The following is a 25,971-nucleotide window of genomic DNA, read 5'->3' as shown; positions in this document are numbered from 1 at the left end:
CTCTCCCTCCATTACACTGTCACTACTGTTTTCTCTCCCTTCTCTGAACTGTCAATGTACTAATCATCCGTATCCTACGAATTGACACCTGATTGTGTCTCATTCACATACTTCCTTAATGGTTTCTTGTGTAATAGTCTCGGGTCTTGAGTTAAATTTTAAGTCCCCATTGGAAACCACTTTTCCAAACACCTTTGGAAAAGTGGTTTCCAATTTGTTTTCTCAGTAAAACATCCTTTCGTCCAGAGCTTCCCACAATCCTTGTATTATTTTATCACATAACATCCGATCAAATATTACTGAGCATCATTTGGGTTAGCGAGAAGGACATCCTAGCTATGGTTCCTAACTCTTCCTTTCCTGGAAAAGTCACTGGACTTCCTGGAGCCTTACTTTCCTCACCTCTAAAATGTTACTTCTCAGAGTCATTGTAAAGATAAGAGGGAACAATTAATGTGAAAGTGATTTTTAAAAGGTAAAGGTTTGCTCAAATGTGAGATCAAATCATTATTATCATCTCAGTGGCAAGTTAGCTGACCTAGTTAGCTGCCTTGAGGAAATTATGGGTTTGAGTCAGGTGAGCTGGTTTTTCTAGATTCGTGCCACGTGGGCCAATAAATTTCACAACTAATAGAGCGGGAGAAAGGATGGAGAAAACCGCAAAGCACATCCAGTGGGTCAGCAGGGTAATCTTCATAAATATAAGACAGATACCGTGCAGTCACCTCAATCTACCTGAAGTCATGCAGCTCCCCAGGCTCTCGGAAGACATAACTGACAGTCCCTGACACCATCAGCTCTGGTGCAATAAATCTGCAGCTAACATATTACGCTGAAGTCAACAGGTTTAATGTTTTGTTATGTGTTTATTTAATTCTACTGGTTTTATGACTGAAAGCTAAACAAGAACTGCTAAATATGCCTGAAATACAAAAAGCAAGTTAACCTCTGTCAATTTAGAATCTCAATACGGTTCATCCCATGAGCATATTGAATCAAAGAAGAGCCAAGCTCTCTCTAATTTCCAAAGAAGACAAGTTTTAGTGGTATATGGAGTTGATGTGTTTGGTAAGTATTCACATCCCCAAACCACCAAACTTTCCCCAGCGATATGAATTTAGACTTCTTGTTTATCTCAATTTAAATGTTGCTTTTTTTAAGGGGTTAAATTAACTTTTTTTCTTTTACTTCACTTTGGTACTTGTTCCAAAAACTTTAAAGCCTAGCCAATGATTTTGAGTGAATTAAGTGATCCGTCTTAAGTTGTGGATGCCAAATACAGCCTGCATGTTAAGAATGTAAGTGTTGTAGCAGTTTTTATGTATAGAATTCAGAAAGCTGAGCCTTGGGTCTCTACGGCCTGGAAGATACATCTAGGAGACAAGCAGGAGGTCTGAGTGTCTCCACTGGGAGTGACTCCCTCCCTCTGGTCTGCTGGTGACCTCCTGTCCCCACGGACCACTCATTGACAGATTCCAGCTCAACAGCTGAATAATGCAGACTGAGAGACCTGGCAGCACTGTGGTGAATGCCTTTACCCAAGGGACTTGATGAAGAGGAAATGGTTTGGGAAAAGTATCTAAGAAAAGAAATCTATTGAGTTCTATTTAGATTTAGTTCTAGCATGGAGAATCCTGTGTGGAATAACCCCCGAACATGCTAAGAATATCTTGCCCTGCATTACCTATTGAAAACCAGCTCCCATGCTGATGGAATTCAGAATTTTATAACTCAACAAATCTGGCTCCCTCCCATTACAAAAACTGCTTTTAACTATTCAAAGTAAATTCTTAATTATTCTTGACATGTAAAGGCTTTTTTAGAAAGTAGTATGAATTTGATCTGTGATAGATGCTTATTAAAAATTCAGGGCTTTCCTGGTGGTGCAGTGGTTGAGAGTCCGCCTGCCGATTCAGGGGACGCGGGTAATGCAGGGGACGCGGGTTCGTGCCCCGGTCCGGGAGGGTCCCGCATGCTCCAGCGGAGCGGCTGGGCCCGTGAGCCATGGCCGCTGAGCCTGCGCGTCCGGAGCCTGTGCTCCGCAACGGGAGAGGCCACAACAGCGAGAGGCCCGCGTACCGCAAAAATAAATAAATAAATATTTTTAAAAAATAAAAATTCAGAAGCTTTGTTTAAGCATTTCCTTAAGTAAAAGCCTTATAGAGGAAATCCCAGAGAGATCCTATTGTTTTTTTTTTTTTCTTTTAATGACATTGTGTTAAAAATGAATAAAACATACCTCCTTCTGTGGGGTCTGTAGCTGAAGCAGAGACATTAGAATAAGTGTCACAGGAAAAAGGAACACTTTGCACAGACACCCCCTCACACTCCCGCCTCTTCCCGTTTCAGGCTACTAGATCTTTCCATGTTGTTTTGGTGGGTGGCTTGCAGCTTCGAGTGGGTTTTTGAGCCTTCAGGCATGAATTACTTTGTACTTCAGGTTTCTGGATTGAGATGTTTGGAGAGGGAGGAGATGAAAGACAGTCGAAAGGTAATTGCTACTTGATGGCTGAAAGCAGACAAAAACAGCACGAAGACCCCAGTTAGCCTCTGCTCATCCTTCCTCTAAGCAAATGGCACCCCGTCACATTACTTCCTTGTACAACATGACTGTGTGACTTCCAGGTGACCTGGGGCAAAAGACAGCATTTGTCATCTAAGGCTCTTTTGTTGTAGAGTAGGTGGCACAACAGATTTAAGGGCGTTGCTTCCCTAAAATGGAAATAGCTTTGTAAAACGACTTCTTTTCCATGGTACCAGATATCTGGAGACCACGTTCTGGAACTATTTGTTAAGTTTGGCTCTGATCAGTGTCCTCATTATTGGCTAAGATTTAGAAGAGAAAGGCACCTAATTTTTGCCATTTCTGTTCTGCAGCTCTCAAGACGCAAACATTCAGCCCTTTCGAGTACCTTTTTATCGTCTTCCCTTGGGTGACTTCTGATTGGTCACACTAAAAGAAGAAGGGTATCCAGGATATGTGCTCATATTTCACAAGAGGTTCACTTTTACAACCTCCTTCCTTGACTAATCTGGCAATTATTTTGCCTTTCATAAGCAGAATCCAGTGCAGGAAGATCTAAATAGACATTTCTCCAAAGAAGACATACAGATGGCCAAAAAGCACATGAAAAGCTGCTCAACATCACTAATTATTAGTGAAATGCAAGTCAAAACTACAATGAGGTATCACCTCACACCAGTTAGAATGGCCATCATCAAAAAAGTCTACAAACAATAAATGATGGAGAGGGTGTGGAGAAAAGGGAACCCTCCTACCATGCTGGTGGGAATGTAAATTAGTACAACTACTATGGAGAAGAGTATGGAGGTTCCTTAAAAAAAGAAAAATAGAGCTATCATATGATCCAGCAATCCCACTCCTGGGCATATATCCAGATAAAACTATGACATGAAAAGATACATGCACCCCAATGTTCACTGCAGCACTATTCACAATAGCCAAGACATGGAAGCAACCTAAATGTCCACTGACAGAGGAATGGATAAAGAAGATGTGGTGCATATATACAATGGAATATTACTCAGCCACAAAAAAGAATGAAATAATGCCATTTGCAGCAACATGGATGGACCTAGAGATTATCATACTAAGTGAAGTCAGACAGAGAAAGACAAGTATCATATAATATCACTTATTTGTGGAATCTGAAAAAAAATGATACAAATGAATTTATTTACAAAGCAGAAACAGACTCACAGACTTAGAAAACACACTTATGATTACCAAAGGGAAAAAGTGGGGGGAGGGATAAATTAGGAGTTTGGGATTAACATATACATACTACTATATAGATAAACAACAAGGACCTACCATATAGCACAGGGAACTCTACTCAGCATTCTGTAATAACTTATAAGGGAAAAGAATCTGAAAAAGAATGGATATATATGTATGTATAACTGAATCACTTTGCTGTACACCTGAAACTGACAAAATATTGTAAATGAACTATACTCCAATATAAAAACAACAACAACAACAAAAACCAATGCAGGAGGTAAGCAGAGGGAACCCTGAACATATGCTGGACAGTACCAGAGAGCCAGCTGCCCCAAATCTGCAAGGAGATGATTCACTCACCAGTACCGAGGAGATGACTGTGCACTGAGATACAGCCTGCACTGCCGCTAAAGCAAACTATGCCACATGAAAAGATGCTCAACATCATTAATTATTAGAAAAATGCAAATCAGAACTAAAATGAGGTACCACCTCACACCAGTCACAATGGCCATCATTAAAAAGCCTACAGGGAATTCCCTGGAAGCCCAGTGGTTAAGACTCCACGCTTTCACTGCCAAGGGGCCAGGTTTGATCCCTGGTCGGGGAGCTAAGATCCCATAAGCTATGTGGCATGGCCAAAAAAATTTTTTTAATTAGAAAATAAATTTTAAATAGTCTACAAATAACAAATGCTGGAGAAGGTGTGGAGAAAAGGAACCCTCCTACACTGCTGATGGGAATGTAAGTTGGTGCAGCCACTATGGAAAACAGTGTGGCGGTTCCTCAGAAAATGAAAAATAGAATTACCATATGATCCAGCAATCCCACTCCTGGGCATATATCCAGACAAAACTATAATTCAAAAAGATACATGCAGGGCTTCCCTGGTGGCGCAGTGGTTGGGAGTCCGCCTGCCGATGCAGGGGACACGGGTTTGTGCCCTGGTCCGGGAGGATCCCACATGCCGCGGAGCGACTAAGCCCGTGAGCCATGGCCGCCGGGCCTGCGCGTCCGGAGCCTGTGCTCCGCAACCGGAGAGGCCGCAACAGTGAGAGGCCCGCATACCGCAAAAAAAAAAAAAAAAAAAAAGATACATGCAGGGCTTCCCTGGTGGCACAGTGGTTAAGAATCCGCCTGCCAATGCAGGGGACACGGGTTCGAACCCTGGTCTGGGAAGATCCAACGTGCCGCAGAGCAACTAAGCCCACGTGCCACAACTACTGAAGCCCACGCACCTAGAGCCCATGCTCTGCAAGAGTAGAAGCCACCGCAACAAGAAGCCCGTGCACTGCAACAAAGAGTAGCCCCCGCTCGCCACACTAGAGGAGCCCCGTGTGCAGCAACAAAGACCCAACGCAGCCAAAAATAAAATAAATTAAATAAATGGTTTTTTTTAAAAAGATACATGCACCCCCATGTTCATGGCAGCACTATTCACAATAGCCAAGACATGGAAACAACCTAAATGCCCATCAATAGATAAATGGATAAAGAAGATGTACGTATATACAATGGAATACTGCACAGCGATAAAAAAGAATGAAATAATGCCATGTGCAGCACCATAGATGCAACTAGATATTACCATACTAAGTGAAGTAAGTCAGAAAGATAAATTTCATATGATATCACTTATATGTGGAATCTAAAATATGACACAAATGAACCTATCCATGAAACAAAAATGGAATCTGGACATAGAGAACAGACTGGTGGTTGCCAAAGGGGAGGGGGTTGGGGAGGGATGGAGTGGCAGGTTGGGTTTAGCAGATGTAAGCTTTTATATATAGAATGGATAAACAACAAGGTCATACTGTATAGCACACAGAAAACTATATTTAATATCCTATGATAAACCATAATGGAAAAGAATATTAAAAAAAGAATATATATATGTATAACTGAATCACTTTGCTATACAACAGAAATTAACACAACATTGTAAATCAACTATACTTCAATTTAAAAAACATTAAAACTAAAGCAAAGCGTGCTGTTAACCTTGAACTACACAAAAAGGGGAGGGGGTCAGAAGTGACCCCAAGCTTCCCTTCTTCTGAATCCTGCATGTTCCTGCCCTTTCCCTTCCCCATCCTGCGCCTCCAGTTCACTATCTTCACTCCCAGCAGAATTATAACTAAGGCAGCTTGCCCAGCTACAAAGACAGCTGTGCACCCTCCCATTGTGTCCAACAGTGAGGATATCCAGACAAGCTAACAAGATGCAAATCCCCTGCAATGTGGCTAATGCCTTTTTTATCCCTAAGCAAAGGCCCAGAAAATTCATTCTTTTAGGTGGTTTTATAATATAGCTTTGACACCATGGTCGAATGTGCAACACTAATTTAAATAAATTGCATGTGGTCAGCAAAAGAGACAGTTCTGTCTTTGTTTAATCTGAGAGGATATTTTCATGATTAAAGAGACCTGATCTCGTCCTCTTAATTAAGGCAAATCTCAAGGATAGCTATGCCCCCATTATGGGTAATTTTGATGCTAGCCTGGTCACTGTCGAACTGCTTGGTGGCTGGGGTAGGAATATTATAGGAATAGAGCCTTGTACCGAATAGGAGTCTTCGGGATAGGTAGAAAGTGTCACTTTGTCTGGGTCATGTTGAAGAGCCAAGAACACACCTTCCTCTGCCAAAGGAATCAACTCTCAGGTCAAGGGGCCATCATGATTCCCTCAGGAATCTGAGCTGAACTACAGAGGGGGCTCCTACCACAGTCTTAGACCTGGTTTCCTAGGTGAGGAAATCAGAGAACAGGTGGGAGAGAGGTGCTCGCTAATGTCTAAAGGTACCCTGAAGGTTAGCGATGAGAGTCCGAAAATACTAGTTCTGATCCTACGAGGAAAGAAGCAGGTCAGCCCGACTTTATGCCTCTCTCCATACTTTGGTTTAAATCAATTACTATACTTAAACTAAAAAAGACATCCCTCCAACAGCAGACATTCTGAAACCTGAAAAACATTTCTAATAAGGAGACCATGATTTAGAAAGCTAATCAACTCCCAGAACTCCAGTTGCCTCCAGCATATTTGTACAAACTGCTCTGGTTCCAGAAGTCTGCATGTTGATTCATTTTACTGCAGTCAGGTTGGAAGAGAACCAGTTTCACCACTTCTATTTGGGACCTTCTAATCTGTCATAAATTTATAAAGATGCTGACCAATACAGTGCTTTTGTCTGACTCAAGGATACATCCTAAGCTTCCTGGCCAGCCCTTCTGCCTAAATAAATTTCATCTAGACATCCAGTATGTTATGAAAAATAAGAAGGTATTGTAAATTCTAGGGAGAGGATATTTCTGTTCAAGGATTAAGATGAGATTCAAAGGCAGGATATGCAAAAATAATAGTTTTACACAGGAGGGAATCAGTATTCATTAAGGCAAATATTTGCCAACAAGAGCTCAAATTCTGAGGTTGAATTTCCACTAAACTCTTTCTTTTTTATAAGTTTATTTCTTTTATTTATTTTTGGCTGCACTGTGTCTTCGTTGCTGCGCGCGGGCTTTCTCTAGTTGCAGTGAGCAGGGGCTACTCTGTGGCGGTGCGCAGGCTTTTCATTGCGGTGGTTTCTCTTGTTGCAGAGCATGGGCTCTAGGCACGCAGGCTTCAGCAGTTGTGGCACTGGGCTCAGTAGTTGTGGCTCTTGGGCTCTAGAGCACAGGCTCAGTAGTTGTAGCGCACAGGCTTAGTTGTTCCACAACACAGGGGATCTTCCCAGACCAGGGCCCTGCATTGGGCAGGTGAATTCTTAAGCACTGCACCACCAGGGAAGCCCTCCACTAAACTCTTAAAAAATACATAAAAGCTGAGTAGCTGGTAAACAGTTGGCTTAGTCTCACTAGGTTTATTCCTCTTCATTTCCCCTCTAGCTACTTATCTCAAAGGTTGCATTTACCAATTCTTCTAGGAACAAATACTAGCCATATCAAAGACCTACCATTCTCTTCCAGAGAAACTAAACTAAACTCTCAGATAACTTGCAGTGACTTTTTCGGACCTGCCAACTGGCAGGTCAGTCTTAAGGTCTGATATCTAAGAGCATAAGAAATAATGCTGGAGACGGAGTATGCCAGTGCCTCAGCCTTGGCTCAAGGTTTTTAAGATAACAGTCTCAGAGAAGCCTCTCAAACAGATATTTGGGAAAGTATTATACTTTTCTTATGAAACCCCAAAGGAAAACCGTCACCATTCCTACCTGCATCATTAGCAGCAGCAGCAGAAGTGTACTGCCAGCACCTGCCAGCATAAACCTTTAGAGCCTGTATAAATCAAGCTAAGATTGTCTTTTGGGAATTTATAATCCAAGGTGGATTTTGGTGTAAACCAAGCAGTGTCATTTTTAGCGGAGCAATGAGAGAAGAAGAACATGTTATCTTCCTAGATTTTAGAATTTCAGTATGGCACTTTGAAAGGTTTTTTCAGCATTGCTGTATTACCAGATTGGGTTATCTCTGTTGAGCAGGCCGAATTCTCACCAAGCAGGGGCTGGAGAGGTGGTGAGTTACTGCTGCTCAGAAAAGGCCAAATAAACAGATCACGCCTGAGCCCCAAGGTAAATATCCAGCCTTTTTCCAGAGGAAGCACTGGACAGAAACTCCAGTGACAGAATTCGACCCTAGGACAGACCAAAGAAAAGGTCAGAGCTTGTGCTCTTAATTCTCAGGGAGACTCCTTAACCCACTTATATTCAGTGGCTTATATGCAAAGTTCTTTCTTTTTTAAAATTTATTTATTTATTTAGGCTGCACTGTGTCTTCGTTGCTGCGCGCGGGCTTTCTCTAGTTGCGGCAAGCGTGGGCTACTACTCTTCTTTGCGGTGCACAGGCTTTCATTGTGGTGGCTTCTCTTGTTGCGGAGCATGGGCTCTAGGCACGTGGGCTTCAGTAGTTGTGGGGAACGGGCTTAGCTGCTCCACGGCATGTGGGATCTTCCCGGCCCAGGGCTGGAACCCGTGTCTCCTGCATTGGCAGGCGGATTATTAACCACTGCGCCACCAGGGAAGCCCGCGAAGTTCTTTCCATTTGTGTTTCCACATGAAGCAGAAATAAGCTGACCAGACAATCAGGAAACCATGCAAGTCAACGTTAAAATAATGATGCAAGAAAAAGAATTCAAGATGTAGGTGCCATATTTGCTTTTGAAAGATACAACGGAATTTCCAATGGAGGATTTAAGACAAAGAGTTTTCCAGGGAAATAAAGGCAGGATTTGGAAAAATGTTCTGAGAATGCTGATAAGGGGACACTGTCATCTAAACAAAATTGACTCTAAAAGGTAATTATATCCTAGATTCCATGATCCAAAAGAGTGGCATGGTATGTACCTAAATAAGACAGTATAGAAAATGGTAGGGGAAAAAAAGGAGGGTCCAGGGAAAAGAATGTGTAAATATGGGGGTGATCTGGTGCGATCCTCTTGTACCCAGTCCAGAATATGAATTATCTCACCATGAAGACATTTCATTAGTGTAGGTGGCTATGCCCGACTCAACCAAATCTGTGTTTATCCTAAGGGTGGAGGGAGGTAGAGTTTTTGCTTGTTTTTTTATAATTGATCCTTAATTGTTAGATATACTTAGGTTTGAAGAGGAAGGAACAAAGTAATGTGCGTCATAAAGAATTCAATCAAATCCCTTGCATCTTTGGTTAACATTGTAGTATCCCAAGGATTCTGAGTCATTCCTGCTCTTTTGTTTCTTTCCGCCGAAAGGCAGGTACTAGGTCTGCAGGGTTGAAATCACGTGGCAAACTGAGACTGGAGGTCAAGAGAGCAGGGTGGTAGTGAAACAAGCACATTACCTCTTCCACCCCACCCCACCCTACCCCGGTAAAGGACTCGGAAATACAAGGAGCCGCGCAACAAGCCCATAACTGTATTCTAAAATGACTGATGGAGAAGTTACTCTCCATTTTTAGAAGAAAATAGGCTAAAAACTGTCTCGTGGGGGACAAAAGGCATTGGTTAACATACCTACCACCCTAGGGGCTCAGCCACTCTTTGGATGTCTGGAACTCTAGGTGCTTTAAAATCAACCATTTCAAAAGCGGTTGAATCTAAAGCTGTCTCTATTCATAAATTAAGGTTCCTGAATTCTGGAGGGAGGGGAGGGGTGAAGACCCAGTTGCCTGTGGGGTTGGATTACAGGTGGGAGCCAATTTAGAGTTCATAGAAAGCTTGGGATCTGACAGGCACTTCACGCGACAAACGTTCCTCTCCACTCCCAGCCTCTTACCTAATTTGTCGGCAGCAAGCAGTTTTCAACATGGGGCATGTCTTTTCATAATGTATCAATCCAAAAAAGCCCTGAAGACCCTCAAAAATCAACATCTCTCTCCTCTAAGAAGCCAACACTGTAGTATGAACTTGGGCAGAGGATCTGAGTAGAGGCTAATTAGGAAGGAAATAGGTTTCGGTAGTTGGTTGTAGGAAAACGACCGAAATGTAAAGAGACAGAGAGAAGGAAACCCATCTTTTCAACAATTATTCCATCTACTGCTTTAAGGTTGCTGAATATCTTATCTTTTCTTTTCCCCTCAATTGCAAAATGACGAGAAAAGCGTTTCTTCCGAAGCTCGGCGCACACCTTTCGGGACTGGAGGAGAGTCCCCGCCCCAGGAGAGCGAGGCAGGCGCGGGGCTGGCGGCTGGTCCCTGACTCCCCCCCAATGCACACCCCCGCCCCACCGACTAGGACCCGGAAGCGGAGCCTCCGCCGGCTCAGCACACCTCGGTCCACGCAGACCTTGCCCAGAGGGGAGGCTCCAGGGGGCCGAGTCGGGCCCACCGGCGCAGCCGCGCACGCACAGCCCGGGCCGCGGCCCAGCAACAACCGACTTACTGAGCGACGGCGACCCGCTCGGCGACAGAAGAGGCGCGCACGGCCCGCGGCGGGTGAAGCCGCGGTACCGCCCGGCGCTCTCGGGCTCTATGCTGAAGCCGCGAAAACCCACGAGCCGAGGGAGAGCCGCCTCCCGGCTGGATCCCGAAGAGCCTCAACTCGGTGTCCTCGCGTCCAAGAGGCGCTCGGATCGGTCACTTCCATCCTGTGCTCAGGCCCAGGGCTGAGACATCTGTTTTCCATCAACCGCGCGACCGCGGCAAATCCTGGATTACGCACTGCCCGGCGCCCGCCGCGTTTCCGGCCCCCGGCGCGGCCGCTAATCTCCGCACACACAACAGGCAGAGAACACGCAACGCGGCGCCCGGTTCCCGACTGCTTTCCGCGCGCGCCGACTGCAGGCTCCCGCGGCCCGCCGCGGGGGAGGACCAATCGCAGTCCCCCGGCAGAAGAAGGGTGGGCGCGGTTCTCAGGGTTACTCCCGAAACGCGTCCTCCCCCCAGCCCTGTAAACACGCTGCAAAGTCTGTCCCTTCGGGGGAATCACTTCAGTTTGCCGTGGCTGCAAAGGGCCAGTCTCCAGGCCAGAATGGCTCATTACTCAGAGCAATCACAACTCCTGAAAGTGAGAGAGGAAAAAAATCTCTGCGTCTACTTTCAGTAAATTCTGACAATGAGTCAACGAGGACACAATCGGCACCGAAAATGAGGAGAACTTACTGCGTCTCAAGGTCTTGTATTTTACTCTGTAAAACAGGTTGGGGTAGGGAGCCTCCCCACTTCCTCCCCTCCCCTTCCTTCATCCTGGAAACATTTGCGTGTACCAGGCACTAGGCTGAGAAAAGAAAGTTGGAAAAAGCCTGAAAGTCTCTACTCTCAAGTGCCTTACTAGTAGCGGGGCGGGGGGAGAGAAAGGGGGTGGAAACCAACAACTGCAGTGCACTGTAAAATTGCTGTAATAGTCTACGCTCAGAAGGTTACTGGCACCCAGAAGCAGGTTTTGAATCATGCTGGAAATCAAGGAAGGCTTCCCAGAAGAGGCTGCGTTTGAGTTTTGAAGACTGAGCAGGCATCAGGTAGAATGAAGACAGGTAGGAGGAGATCTGAACGTCTGTATGTCAGCAGAAAGCAGGCGAGAGGTGCAAAGGTGAGAGATGGGGTTATTCAGGGTGGCAAGCAGTCAGACCATAAAAATCTTATCAGCTAAACTCCAGGATTTGACCTTTGTTTGGAAGCAATGAGGCTCCTCTGAAGAATTTTAAAGCAGACAAGTGGGTTGATTAGATTTGTGTTTCAGAAAGATCGCTGTGGAAGGCACCTGGAAGGGAGTGGAGGTGGGTCTGGGGTGGACAGAAAAGACTCCAGAGATGAGTGAGAGGTGTAACCTTTAGTATTGGATGGCCCGTCACAAGGCGGGGAGCAGAGTTGTAGGCTGTCACTCAGGTTTCTGACACTGGGCAATGGGGTAGATTCAGCAAGAGACAAATGAAGAAGGGGGAACAAGTGGCATCTGAGAAATGACGAGGAGTGTGGTTTAAGAGTTTCTACTAGTGGGAAGCAGCCGCATGGCACAGGGAGATCAGCTCGGTGCTCTGTGACCACCTAGAGGGGTGGGATAGGGAGGGTGGGAGGGGGGGAGACGCAAGAGGGAAGAGATATGGGAACATGTGTATATGTCTAACTGATTCACTTTGTTGTAAAGCAAAAACTAACACACCATTGTAAAGCAATCATACTCCAATAAAGATGTTAAAAAAAAATAGTTTCTAGTTTCTGTGGGCTATCCAAATGCAAATGTCCTAGCAGACAACACTGCCACATGGATCTATAAGGTATTTGGGGGTGTTACGGGCTAAAACCATAAATTAAGCAGTTGCCCACCTATAATAGAAGAAGATGAATATGGGGGTAAAGGATATTCACATTTGCTAGGACTGCCATAACAAAGTACCACAAACCGGGTGGCTCCAACAACAGAAATTTATTGTCTCACAGTTCTAGAGGCTAGATACCCAAGACCAGTGTGTCGTTGGGGCCGTACTCCCTCGAGGGCACCAGGGAAGGATCCGTGCCAGGACTCTCTCCTGGCTTCTAGTAGTTTCTTGGCTAGTGGCAGCTGTACTTCAATCACATGGCTTTCTCTCTGTGTGAGCATCTGGGTCCAAATGTCCCCTTTCTATAAGAACACCAGTGATAACTGGATTAGAGGCCACCCCACTCCAGTATGATCTCATTTTAACTAATTACATCTGCCCTTATCTCTATTTCCTGTTTGGAAGTTACCCTATTTGCATATAAAGTCACATTCTGAGGTACTGGCTGTTAGGGTTTCAACACAGATTTTAGGGGGACACAATTTAACCCCTAACATTCACAGTGTGAATTCACAGTAGGATTGAAGGGACTTCCCCAGGGGTCCAGTGGTTAAGACTTCACCTTCCGATGCAGGGGGTGCAGGTTTGATCCCTGATCGGGGGGCTAAGATCCCACATGCCTCCTGGCCAAAAAAACAAAACATAAAACAGAAGCAACATTGTAACAAATTCAATAAAGACTAAAAAAAGAGCAGGATTGAATTTGGAGATGTGGAGAAACACCAGTTTTAAGTGGACAAAGAGAGCAGCTCTGGGTGGAAAGTGAGAGAAAAATTATTAGAAAGGTACAAAAGGGGTGACCCACAAACCATGAAGAGAAATGTTTAAGAGAGGAATGATTAACATTGCCAGATGCTTACAAAGTCAGGCAAGACAGAGCTAGAAATCGCCATTGCCTTTGGCAGTGTGCTAGTCATTGGAGAACTGTCAGAACACATGAACTTCAAAGGGCTTGTTTAACTCCAATATTTTGTGACTTTAAAATCGCTGTCCAGGGACTTCCCTGGTGGTCCAGTGGTTAAGACTCCGCACTTCCAACGCAGGGGGCGTGGGTTCGATCCCTGGTCGGGGAACTAAGATCCTGCATGCCTCTCGGCATGGCCAAAAAAAATTTAAAAATAAAACAATAAAATAAAGTCATTGTCCAGCAAACTCCCTGAGGGAAGTGGGGCGGGGGGGGGGGGACATTTGTTTGACTTGTCTCCTACAACCAACCTGCTTTCTCAGCCTCCTTTGCAGTTAGGGCTTGAAACTGTGGCCTAGGCTCTGGCAGTCAGGCAGATAGATGCTAGGCTTCAGTCTGGATGAAAGCAATATGGGAAATCAGACTCTAAGGAAGCTGCTTTCTGTGAGGTGATGGAGTCTGGTGGAAGGGTATGGAGGCCCAGAGGCAGCCGGTGCAAAGGTCCTAGGTGCCTGTACCCGGAGGAGCGGTACTGGGGCTCATCCTGGAATCATCCTGTGATACCATTCAGGCATTGTTCTCAGTGCGGTAGCCTCTAAGCCTTCAAGAAATGCAAGTCTCTGTATTTCTTGAAGATTCTCTGAGTCATGTAATATTCTTTTTAAAAAACCAAAAAACAAAACAAAACAAAAAACCCAAGCCCACAACTGCTTTTATTGAGATATAATTCACATAGTATAAAATTCATCCATTTAAAGTGGACAACCCATATATATAAAATAGATAACCAACTAGGACCTACTGTATAGCAAAGGCAACTATATGCAATATCTTGTAATAATCTATAAGAGAAACGAATCTTTAAAAAAAAAGATATATATGTATAACTGAATCTCTTTGTTGTACACCTGAAATTAACATATTCTAAATCATACTTCAATTTAAAAAAAAAAAGAATCTTCAAAAAATACCAAAGTGTACAATCCAGTGGCTTTTAGTATGTTCACAAGGTAGTGCAACCATCACCACTATCTAATTCCAGAACATTCTCATCACCCTGAAGAGAAACTTCACACACACTAGCTGATCACTCCCCATTTCCCCCTCCTCCCAGCCCCTGGCAACCACTAATCTACGTTGTGTCTCTGTGAATTTGCCTATTCTGGACATTTCATATAAATGGAATCATACACCACGTGGCCTTTTGTGTCTGGCTTCTTTCACTGAGCAAAATCTTTTTAAGATTTATCCATGTTGTAGCACATATCAGTACGGCATTTCTCGTATTGCCAAATAATATTTCATTGTCTGGATATACTACATTTTGTTTACCTGTTCATCAGTGGATTGTTTTCACTTTTTGGCTAGTATGAATAATGCTGCTATGAACATTTGTGTACAAGCTTTTGTCTGAAATATATTTTCATTTCTCTTGGGTATATATCTAGGAGGAGAATTACTGGATCATGTGGTAGTTCTATGTTTAAAAATGTGAAGAACTGCCAGACAGTTTTCCAAAGCAGTTACATCATTTTACATTACCACTAACAATATTATATTAGGGGTCCAATTTCCCAGTGGGTATAAAATGGTATCTCATTGTGGTTTTTATTGGCATTTCCCAAAGGCTAATAACGTTGAATATCTTTTCATGTGCTTTTTGACCATTTGTGTATCTTCTTTGAAAAAATGTCTATTAAAATCCTTTACCCATTAAAAAAAATTTTTAAATTGTGGTTAAAAAATACATAAAATTTACCACTTTAGCCATTTCGAAGTGTACAGTTCAGTGATATTAAGTACATTCATTCATTGTTGTGCAATCATCATTCGTTGCCCATTTTTGTCTTGTTATTTATTTATTTTTGGCTGCGTTGGGTCTTCGTTGCTGCACGCGGGCTTTCTCTAGTTGCAGCAAGCAGGGGGCTACTCTCCGTTGTGGTGCATGGGCTTCTCCTTGCGGTGGCTTCTCTTGTTGCAGAGCACAGGCTCTAGGTGTGCGGGCTTCGGTAGCTGTGGCTCACGGGCTCTAGAGTGTGGGCTCAGTAGTTGTGGCTCATGGGCTGTAGAGTGCAGGCTCAGTAGTTGTGGCGCACGGGCTTAGATGTTCCGCAGCATGTGGGATCTTCCCGGACCAGGGCTTGAACCCATGTCCCCTGAATTGGCAGGCAGATTCTTAACCACTGCACCACCAGGGAAGTCCCTTTAATTGTATTTTAAATTTTATTTTTTATTTTTAAATTTTTATATTCTGGAAACAAGTCCCTTATTGGAATATGACTTGAGAATATTTTCTTAAATCCTGTAAGTTGTTCTTTCACTTTCTTGATGGTGTTTTAATATTCTTTAACAAATTCCTTTTATGCTCAAACTAACTAGTGTTGACAGTAGCTAAGAACATTGACAGATGCGCTGGGTTCTGTTAAATATCATCTTTTTCTATCTTTTTTTTTTTTTTCTATAACAACCTATCTCATATCACACATTCTATCCAATATTGCCTTAGAATTTTGTTTTTTGGTTTTTTTCCTAAAGACGTTCCTATTCTATCTGAATCCCACCCCATGATATTGTTATTTATAATAAATACATATTTGGTCTTTGTTCCATTTCTGGCACAGAGCTCCTAAAATTCTTGGAATTTCCTAAATGATGAGACCCATAAGAATGTCTTTTTTTACGTTAATGAGGTGACTTTTGGACCACACCTAAGGATGGGGGCTGGTTTCCAGGAGAACTAACATTGTCATTTGAAGGTTGGAATGTTCAGTCCATACCCTGACCTCTGGGGAGGGGGAGGGACTGGAGGTTGAATCAATTGCCAATGGCTAATGATTTAATCAGTCATGCCTATGTAATAAAGCCTCCATAAGAACTCAAAAGGACACAGTTCTGAGAGCCAGGCTGGGGAACACATGGAGATCTGGGGAGAGTGGTGCGCCTGGAGAGAGCATGGAAACTCCTCACCCTTTCCCCACACCTTGCCCTGTGCATCTCTTCCATCTGTCTGTTTCTGAGTTATAGCCTTTCATAATAAACTGGTGATCTAGCAAGAAAAATGTTTCTCTGAGTTCTGTGAGCTGCTCTAGCCAATTAATCGAGCCCAAGGAGTGGGTCGTTGAAACCTCTTGTCTGTAGCCGGTGGATTAGAAGCATAGGTGACAACCTGGACTTGTGACTGGCCTCAGAAGGGGGTGGAAGGAGGTGGGAATGTGTTTGGGGGTGTAGTCTTGTGCGACCAAACCTTTAACCTGTGGAGTCTGATGCTCTCTCGAGGTAGCAGTGTCAGTATTGAGCTGAATTGTAGAGCACCCTGCTGGTGTTGCAGAATTGCTTGGTGGTGTCGGGGGACCCAGCCCCCATACAAACATTGAAAATTGTGCTCAGAACTCTTTTACACTCACATCTTACATTTCCTGGGCACAGACCCAAAGTATCAATGGCCACAATTGTGAGCATAACTTCCAGCAGCTCTTCCATTTATTTCCCACCTCTAGCCAGCCCCACTGCAGACCCCTGTAGCCCTGTGCAGAGACCTCCCCACTCCTCCCCTCCCCTCCCCCCTTTCCTGTTACAGTGCCATATATTCACGCGGGATCTAATGAATGAGATCAATGTCCTATTTAATCTTTGGATCATTTTCAGTGACCAGGACAAGGCTTTGCAAAAATTTGCAGCACAATAAACGCATGTTCCATGGAACCGAATCTTGTGCCTTATTTCCTTGTGTTTTTTATTCTAAAATTATATTTATGCAGTCCTTGATTTTAAACTTTTCTCTCTCTCTCTTTTTTTTTTTTTTTTTTGCGGTATGCGGGCCTCTCACTGTTGTGGCCTCTCCCGTTGTGGAGCACAGGCTCCAGACGCGCAGGCCTAGCGGCCATGGCTCACGGGCTTAGTTGCTCCGCGGCATGTGGGATCTTCCCGGACCAGAGCACGAACCCGTGTCTCCTGCATCAGCAGGCGGTTTCTCAACCACTGCGCCACCAGGGAAGCCCTAAACTTTTCTCTTAATGACCACCTTTGGGGGATTAAGGCCTGAAATGGGCAGCAGGGCAAATCTATGATGTTCAATTTATGACTGGAGGAGTGGAATTCTTTGGGGAATTCATCTCTATGAGTTTGTGAAATGGTGAAAGAAGGCAAAGCTTTACAGATAAAGTTCTCAGGACCCAGAGAGGAGCTAAAGAGTAGTATCGGGGGCATCGAAGGTCTAAGGTGAAGTTATTTCCTGGCAGATTCTTCTGGGGGGTTGGGTTTCATGACTACCATTGCTCAGTGCTTTGGGGCTACTTAGTCTTTGTAGGCATCTCTGATCTCACCTTCTGCTCCTGGGCCTGTACAGCAGTCTTCAACTCTTCTGAGCAGGTGCTAACTGCAGGGCACCTGTTGGAAATAGCTGGAAAGAGCCCATGTTCATTCAGTCATAGGTCCATACACAGAAATCTGTTGCATTTCTATACACCAACAATGAAAAATCAGCAAGAGAAATAAAGGAAACCATCCCATTTACCATTGCATCAAAAAGAATAAAATAGCTAGGAATAAACCTACCTAAGGAGGCAAAAGATCTGTACTCTGAAAATTTAAGATGCTGATGAAAGAAACTGAAGGTACACAAAGAGATGGAAAGATACATCACGTTCTTGGGTTGGAAGAATCAATATTGTCAAAATGACTATACTACCCAAGGCAATCTACAGATTCAATGCAATCCTTGTCAAATTACCAATGGCATTTTTCACAGAACTAAAACAAAAAATTTCAAAATTTGTATGGAGACACAAAAGACCCCAAATAGCCAAAGCAATCTTGTGAAAGAAAATCAAAGCTGGAGGAATAAGGCTTCCTGACTTCAGACTACACTATAAAGCTATAGTAATCAAAACAGTACAGTATTGACACAAAAACAGACTTATAGATCAATGGAGCAGGATAGAAAGCCCAGAAATAAATCCACGCACCTGTGGTCAATTAATCTATGACAGAGGGCAAGAATATACAATGGAGAAAAGACAGTCTCTTCATTAAGTGGGTGCTGGGAAAACTGGACAGCTACATGTAAAAGAATGAAATTAGAACACTCTCTAACACGATACACATTCAGTCATAGGTCCAACTGTCTATTAAGCACACACCTTATACAAGGCACCGCTCTGGGCACAGAGAGGAATAAGATTCATTTCCTATAATCAGGAGTTGGGTGACGAATAGGGGGTCAAGACAAGCACAATTAACTATCATCCAAAGCAGAATGGACCTCCAATAAAAGAGGCATAAAAGCTGTTTTGAGGATTCAAGGGAAGAAAAAATCACCCACTTTTTCAAGTAGCAGGAAAGGCTTTATGGAAGGTGGGGAAGGAGAGCTAGGCTTTTGCTTAGATATTCAGGAACTCTAAATCATAATCCCTGTTCTCCAGTAGCTCCCAAACCAGTTGGGATGAACATCATACATACAGTGCCTCCAATTCAAGACCATATATGTCAAGATCAGTATGAAAGAGTTATAGAAAAGCTAGAGATTATTTCCTATTAGTGTAACCAAGAAATACTTTATGGAAGGGTGGACTTGGGCCCTAAAAGATAGAAAGGTTTTATTAAAGTGCATATTTTGGACAAAAAGCAATTAAATGCTCTAGAAAATTTGGAAAATCCAACAAAGTATAAAGAATAAAATAGAAATCATCTATAGACCCACTACCTATAGACAAATACATTGCCAGATATACAATATGCTTAATAAATATTTGCAATATGAATAAATATCATTACAATTTATTATCTCTATTTTTTTCCTCATGCATATTTTTATTACATACATAATTTTGGAAAGTGCTTTTTAAAAACATATTTATAATATGCGAATTTATATCAGTAAAATTATTTGAAAACACATTTTTAAACAGCTGAAGAATATTCCATTAATTGATACATCATTTATGCAGCTAATTTTCCAAGAGTTCACATTTAGATTGTTTCTAAATTTCCAATTATTATAAATTAAACTTCAGTGAAATTGTTAAACACACACCTTTGTCCACACCTCTGTATTCTCAGCATAGATTCCTGTAAGTGGAATTATCCCATCAAGGTGTATTAATATTTCTGGGGCTCTCACGAGAGTAAAACATTGCGCAATTACTTTCTAGAAAGGTTGTAACAGTTTACATTCCCATTAGCAATGTGTGCCATGAGACACACACCCTCACCAGCAGTATCATTTTAAAATATTTGCTAATCTGATAAAGAGAAAATAGTAACTCATTGCTTTTAAATTTTGTATTTATTTGATCACTAGTGATGTGGAACATTTTAAATATGCTCCCTTCCATGAATATTTCCTTTATGTTGCCAGTTCATATGTTTACATCAAGTGTTGTAAGTGAAAAATTTTGGTGGGGGGGAACTTGGAAAGACTGCTGTTCTCTCAGCCAGTCTTGGTGTTCTCATGGCTTTCTTTGTGTGAGCATCCTGCCATGGCAGGTAAGTGTGATCTTATTTTTTTGAAATACAGTCTCATTCCTTCATTTTCCTCTGTCTCCCGCTCCCTATCCCACACACAGCACAGCCAGCTACATACTTCATCTGGTGCGCAAAGAAACTGGTCTGTTGCAACCCTGGAGAAAAAATTGATGGCATCAGAATTACTGAGAAAAAATATCCAGATTGTCAAGGGCCATTTAGTCACAGTGACTCTTTTTAAGTGGTGATTTCAGAGTGTGACCAACCTGCTCTTATGCCCTAAGATTAGCCTCCACAGTGCTCCCTCCTGACTCCCTCAGTTCCAACTGCACTGCACTTTCCTGCTTCCTGGTGCCTGCTCCTGCTGAGCCTGGTGTGGCCTTCTCTACATCTTCCCCGGTCCACAGCCTGCATGTCCCTGATTATGATGCTCAAATGGTGGCCCTTGGAGGAGGATAATCTTTTCCTCTCAATCTCATAGCATAGCACGGTGTCTTTTAAAGAATCTCCAGTCTTCTAGGTATTCTGGTTCTTTGTGCATGCAATCATGTCCTTCATTACTTTATATAAACTCCTGGAGGCATCTACTTGAGTAGGGTCTATGTCTTCTTTATGTCTGGATTCCCATAGTACAGTTAGCAGAAATCCAAAAATGTTTTACATATTAAAAAATTAAATGTCATTTAACAGAAACACTAGGGGGGAAAAAAAGACCTACTTTGAAAGGGAAAACAACGCTTAATTTTTATTTTTATTTTTATTTTTAGGCGGCGCAGCATGTGGGGTTTAGTTCCCCAACCAGGGATCCAACCCACACCCCATGCACTGGAAGCACACAGTCTTAACCACTGGACTTCCAGGGAAGTCCCAACAAAGCTTAATTTTAATTGTAGTGACTCTGGTAATGTTGTGGACTGGGTTGTGCCCTCCCTCAAATTCATATGTTGAAGCACTTACCCCCATTTATTTCAGGGATATTTGGGGACAGGGCCTTTAGGGAAGTAATTAAGGTTAAATGAGGTCATAAGGTATGGCCGTAATCCAATAGGATTAGTGTCCTTATAAGAAGAGGAAGGGACACCAGAGATTTCTCCTTCTCCACATGCAGAGCAAAAAGACCATGTGAGGACACAGTGAGAAGGCTGCTATCTGCTAACCAGGAAGAGGGCTCGCATCAGAACCCACCCATGTGGGCACCTTGATCTTGAACTTCCAGCCACCAGAACCCTGAGAAAATACATTTTTGTTGTTTAAGCCACCCAGCCTAGGTGTTTTGTGATGTCACCCTGAGCAGACCAACACAGCGGTGAGATATTTGGTAGAAACGGAAGAAAGTCAGTCTAAATAAAGGAATATTAATAACTCAATCAAAGAACTCACAGAATCTCACGTTGAGACTTTGGCAGGGGGTGGGGGTAGAAACTAAAGGAAGAATTGGGAAACATGGCTCCTTTTGTCTTGTCATGAAAGGTCCTCATCCTGCAGCCACTTCAGTCCTCTGTGGCAGAGGAATAAAAACTGATAAAAATTACAACTGGAGTCCAGGAACTAAGAAATTGAATGGCGCTAAATCATAAATTTTAGATCGAATATAAAGTCAGCAGAGGGAAATAAGCACTAAAATAATATTTTAAAACAACTGGGAAATTGATAAGGAAATTGCAACTGGCTTCCATTAGAGTAAGCATACTCTCTTATAATGTTTTCTTGAAATGATGATATATTGATCTTCTTGGGCTGATCCATTAGCCATAGAAAGATGTACCTGAGTCTCTAGGTACATTACTGAAATAGAGGCATCAGGCCATATCACAGAACCCAGTACCTCAAAACCAAATGTTAAGGAAGAACACATTAGAAAGCGAAGATAGAAAGAACAACTCTCTCTGGGGTCCTAATCATTGTTCTCAAGTCCTTGCCAAAAACTCATTCATCATGACTCTGACTATTTTAAATTTGTGTCATACTTTTGAAGTTTCAAAGAAAAAAACCTTTCTTGGACAAAACCAAAACAACAGAAACAGGCAAAGGACTTTTTTAGAACTGTTTTTCTTAGGAATATTGTGGTGTAATGTCTATTCAATTCTCATATTAGAAATGAGAAAAAAAGGAATCAAGAAACGGTTTCTTGTAAAATCTCCTTTTATCCAACATGTGGAGAAAACATGGTGATGACTGAGTCATTTTCTTATTCTTTACAATGGATTCCAATGTATTCTATCCCTAACTTCCAAAAGGTTATGTTTAATAGTTTTTTTAAAATTTATTTATTTATTTGGCTGCAACGGGTCTTAATCGTGGCATGCAGAATTTTTCGTTGCGGTGCTTGGGCTTCTCTCTAGTTGTGGTGCACGGGCTCTAGAGCGCACGGGCTCTGTAGTTGCAGCACATAGGCTTCAGTAGTTGTGGTTCACAGGCTCTAGAGCACAGGCTCAGTAGTTGTAGTGCACAGGCTTAGTTGCCCCGTGGCATGTGTGATCTTAGTTCCCTGACCAGGGATCAAACCTGTGTCCCCTGCATTGGCAGATGGATTCTTTTTTTTTTTTTTTTTTTTTCGGTACTCGGGCTTCTCACTATTGCGGCCTCTCCCGCTGCGGAGTACAGGCTCTGGATGCGCAGGCCCAGCAGCCATGGCTCACTGGCCCAGCCACTCTGCGGCACGTGGGATCCTCCAGGACCGGGGCACAAACCCGCGTCCCCTGCATCGTCAGGCGAACTCTCAACCACTGCACCACCAGGGAAGCCCTGGCAGGAGGATTCTTAACCACTGGACCACCAGGGAAGTCCCTGATAGTTTATTTTTAATAAATTTTAATTTTTAGAATTGCAGTACAGTTGATTTACAAAGTTGTGTTAGTTTCAGGTGCACAGCAAAGTGATACATTTATACATATATATATTCTTCTTCAGATTCTCTTCCATTATAGGTTATTAAAAGAGTTTGAATATAGTTCCCTGTGCTATACAATAGGTCCTTGTTGTTTACCTATTTTACACATAGTATTGTGTAAATAAACTTTTATTAAGTATAAATTACAAACAGAAAAGTGCATAAGTTCTAAGGCAATAATAGCTTGATGAATTATCACAAGGATAATTCATCCTTGCGATAACAGGGTAAACACCATCCAGATCAAGAAATAGAACATTACCAGCCCCTCAGATGCTCCCACCGAAATGTAGTTTTGAGGCAGACATATATTTTATTTTCATATAAATAATATCATTAATGATAGTAAATGCCCGGATTAACTGACAAAATCCAAAAGGTTTACGGACACATCGCCCAGGGGCTCATCCAACTTTTTAGATTCCTTAACCAACTGCATAGCACACATGGGAATACAAATTAGCATAAGTATCCAGTGTTCCTGGAAAATAATTTCGTGATATATATCCAGATCCTTAAAAATATTTCTATCTTCTGCCCTAGTAATTCCAGCTTCAGAATCTTTCCTGAAGCAATATCAGAGGTGTGGCCACAGACCTATATCTAGACAGCATCATAAGACCAACAGCTTTGAGATAACTCTACCACCTCCTAATTGTGCAACCTGGGACAAAATATTTAACCAACTGCTCTGGTCTCATTTTTCTCATTGGTTAAACAGTACTAATAGTAGTCACAAAGATTAAGTTAGTTATGATGCATAAAGAACTTGAAACAGTGCCTGTCACCGTTAGAAGTTCAATAAATGTTAAGAATCATTAGCTATTATTGCGGAAACATTCATCATTATATTATCAATAATAGGAAAAAATTTTGAAAGAAGTTAAATAACCAGAAATAGGGGCCTGAATACATACACTCTTCTGTATACATACGAAAGAATATAATGCATCCCTGGGGGTATCGCATATTGATTAAAAATGCAGCTTCCTGAGCCAGAATGCCAGCCTGCCCCTGACCAGTTGTGCAACCTTGGACAATTTTTTAACTCTCCGAGCTTGGTTTCCTCACCTGAAAATAGAGAATGATAATACCTGCCTTGGAGGGGTAACTGGTTCATATACACAAAGCACTTAGAACAGTCCCTGGCATACATTTGGTGCTTAATCAGTGTTAGTCCCTCCATTTTAAGTGCTGGAGCCTGATGGTTCTGTGATCTACCACACGCACAAAGCTTCCCAGTAACGTGCCTGGGAATTGGAGGAGATCAGAACAAAACCCAAGTTCCCCTGGCGTTCATAGAAGGAATTAAGAGACACAAGCCTCGGCCTGGGGGCTACGAGCTGGAAAGAGTTGTTCCAAGGGCTGCACCAGAACGGATTGCTTTGATTCAAAGGAAAAACGAAAGGCCCCCAAACAAAAACTCCCACCGCAGTAACAAACAAGCCTTGGCGAGAGGAAGGAGCTGGAAGCTTTTCCTCCTCTCCAGCCCCGCCCCCCTCCGCCTCTTTTCTTCTCCCTGCCTGCCGCCCCCATCCCCGTCTCAGGCTTTTCAGAGACTAAAGAACAAAAATGGAGGGGAAGGGAGATTTACAACCACTCGGGGGAGGAGATCTGCATATCAGCTTCCTGGAAGCTGCTCTGATGGGACTCCCTTCCCCACCCGGATCCTAAAGCCCTCGTAGGGGTGTGGATACAAGGACGTGGTTTCCACCCTAAAGGAGCAGGTTTACACCCAGCCTTGGAAAGCCGGAAGGTACTGAGACGTTTCTCTGACCCAGTGACTCCAGTTCCCAGAAAGGACAAGGATCAGCGGTCGCCAAGCCTTCCTGCCACCCGGCCCTGTTCTGCCCTGAGCCCAGGTCCCCTCCCTAGCAGCAGCTCCCCCCCCCCCCCCACCGAGGACCTTGCCCCTTGTAATGAGCCCCAGGTCTGTGTGCAGACGGCAGCTGGGGAGACCCGGTCGGCAAGGAGGCCCGTGTTCCCTGAATACCCCGGACAGCGATGGGGGATGCTGGGCGGCTGCCAGGGACCCCTCCCGCCCGCCAGCGACAACGCAGACAATGCCACCCCTGCTTCAGTGCCTGAGTTGAGTGTGGGAAGAAAGCTGCTTTCCTCAGGCCGTGTCACTGCCTTCCCTTGTCACAGTTCCAGCAAGGCCTCTGGGGCTTGTAGGGTCACTGCTATAGGGGTCTTTCCATTTTCTTTTCCTAATGGACTGGCATTAATTAATATTTATGCTGCCCCCCCCCGCCACCACAGTGCGCCCAGATCACAGAGAGTATCCAGAAAACACAATAGCTAGCTAGCCTCCCTGAGGGTATACTGAAATGGGCCACATTTCTGAGAAATCACCCATGGCTGCTGCTTTCTCGTTAAAAATGCTCTTAAGGGCTTCCCTGGTGGCGCGGTGGTTGGCAGTCCGCCTGTCGATGCAGGGGACACGGGTTCGTGCCCTGGTCCGGGAGGATCCCACATGCCACGGAGCGGCTGGGCCCGTGAGCCATGGCCGCTGGGCCTGCGCTCCGCGAAGGGAGAGGCCCCAGCAGTGAGAGGCCCACGTACCGCAAATGTAAATAAAATAAAATAAAATGCTCTTAAGATAATAGAATCATCCAGTGAGGAGCGCACAGGACAGGAATCCTGTATCCTAAGAGTCCTGGCTCTTGTCGCTTGGTTCCCAGTGCAAGAACCTGTGTGTCAGTGACATAACAAAGAGACTCAGCTCTCCTGGGCAGTCCTGGAAATACAGTGATGGTGCAGGCGCCCGCGGAGCGCTTGAGGACCATGGAATGAGTTGGCCTCACAGATTTCACAGGGCTTTTGCACAAAGAGGCTCCTCAAAAAGATTCTGCTTAAAGCTCCAGCAGTTAAAGTGAAATCACCCAGTGTTGCAACTAGGAAACTATATGGACTTGAAACTACCTTGGAAAACACTTGAGTGCTCTTTATGGTACATAGTTCTGAGGCCAGGTTACAACTTCAAAGTTCAGCGTGAACCCTGTTTTACCCTTGTGGGCAGAGTGGGAGAAGTCGGAGGGGGTAAAATGCACCCAATGAGCACTCTGTCCTTGGAGGGTCCCTGGTGGGATCTCAGTGAAGATAGGCTCAGCTCCCTAACACACTGAAGAACACACATTGAACACGGCCTGCCCTGACCAGGTCTGTACCGAGGCTTTGAGGATGCTATAGACTTAAATACCTTCCTCCTACACAACCATTAAGGATGGACAGCATTTGCCAAG

General features: G+C 43.6%; 1 protein-coding gene across 13 annotated transcripts in view; it reads right to left on the bottom strand.

Annotated features, from left to right (window-relative positions):
* Window positions 1-25,971, bottom strand: part of TRIM2 (tripartite motif containing 2) — a 169,966-nt gene that overhangs the window by 88,794 nt on the left and 55,201 nt on the right. For 2 of the 13 annotated variants that reach the window (XM_067035681.1, XM_067035690.1), the window contains exon 1: window positions 10,598-10,988. The exons of 9 other annotated variants lie outside the window; for them this stretch is intronic. The gene's annotated coding sequence lies outside the window, so the exon portion shown is untranslated. Of the gene's footprint in view, window positions 1-10,597; window positions 11,036-25,971 lie in introns of those variants that run through there. 2 more of the 13 variants (XM_059066678.2, XM_067035693.1) reach the window with 2 other exon arrangements.

Source organism: Kogia breviceps, chromosome 6 (assembly GCF_026419965.1).
Source record: "Kogia breviceps isolate mKogBre1 chromosome 6, mKogBre1 haplotype 1, whole genome shotgun sequence".
Lineage (NCBI taxonomy): Eukaryota > Metazoa > Chordata > Mammalia > Artiodactyla > Physeteridae > Kogia > Kogia breviceps.
Note: the sequence above shows the minus strand (reverse complement) of the source record. Positions and strands in the feature narration are given on the sequence as shown.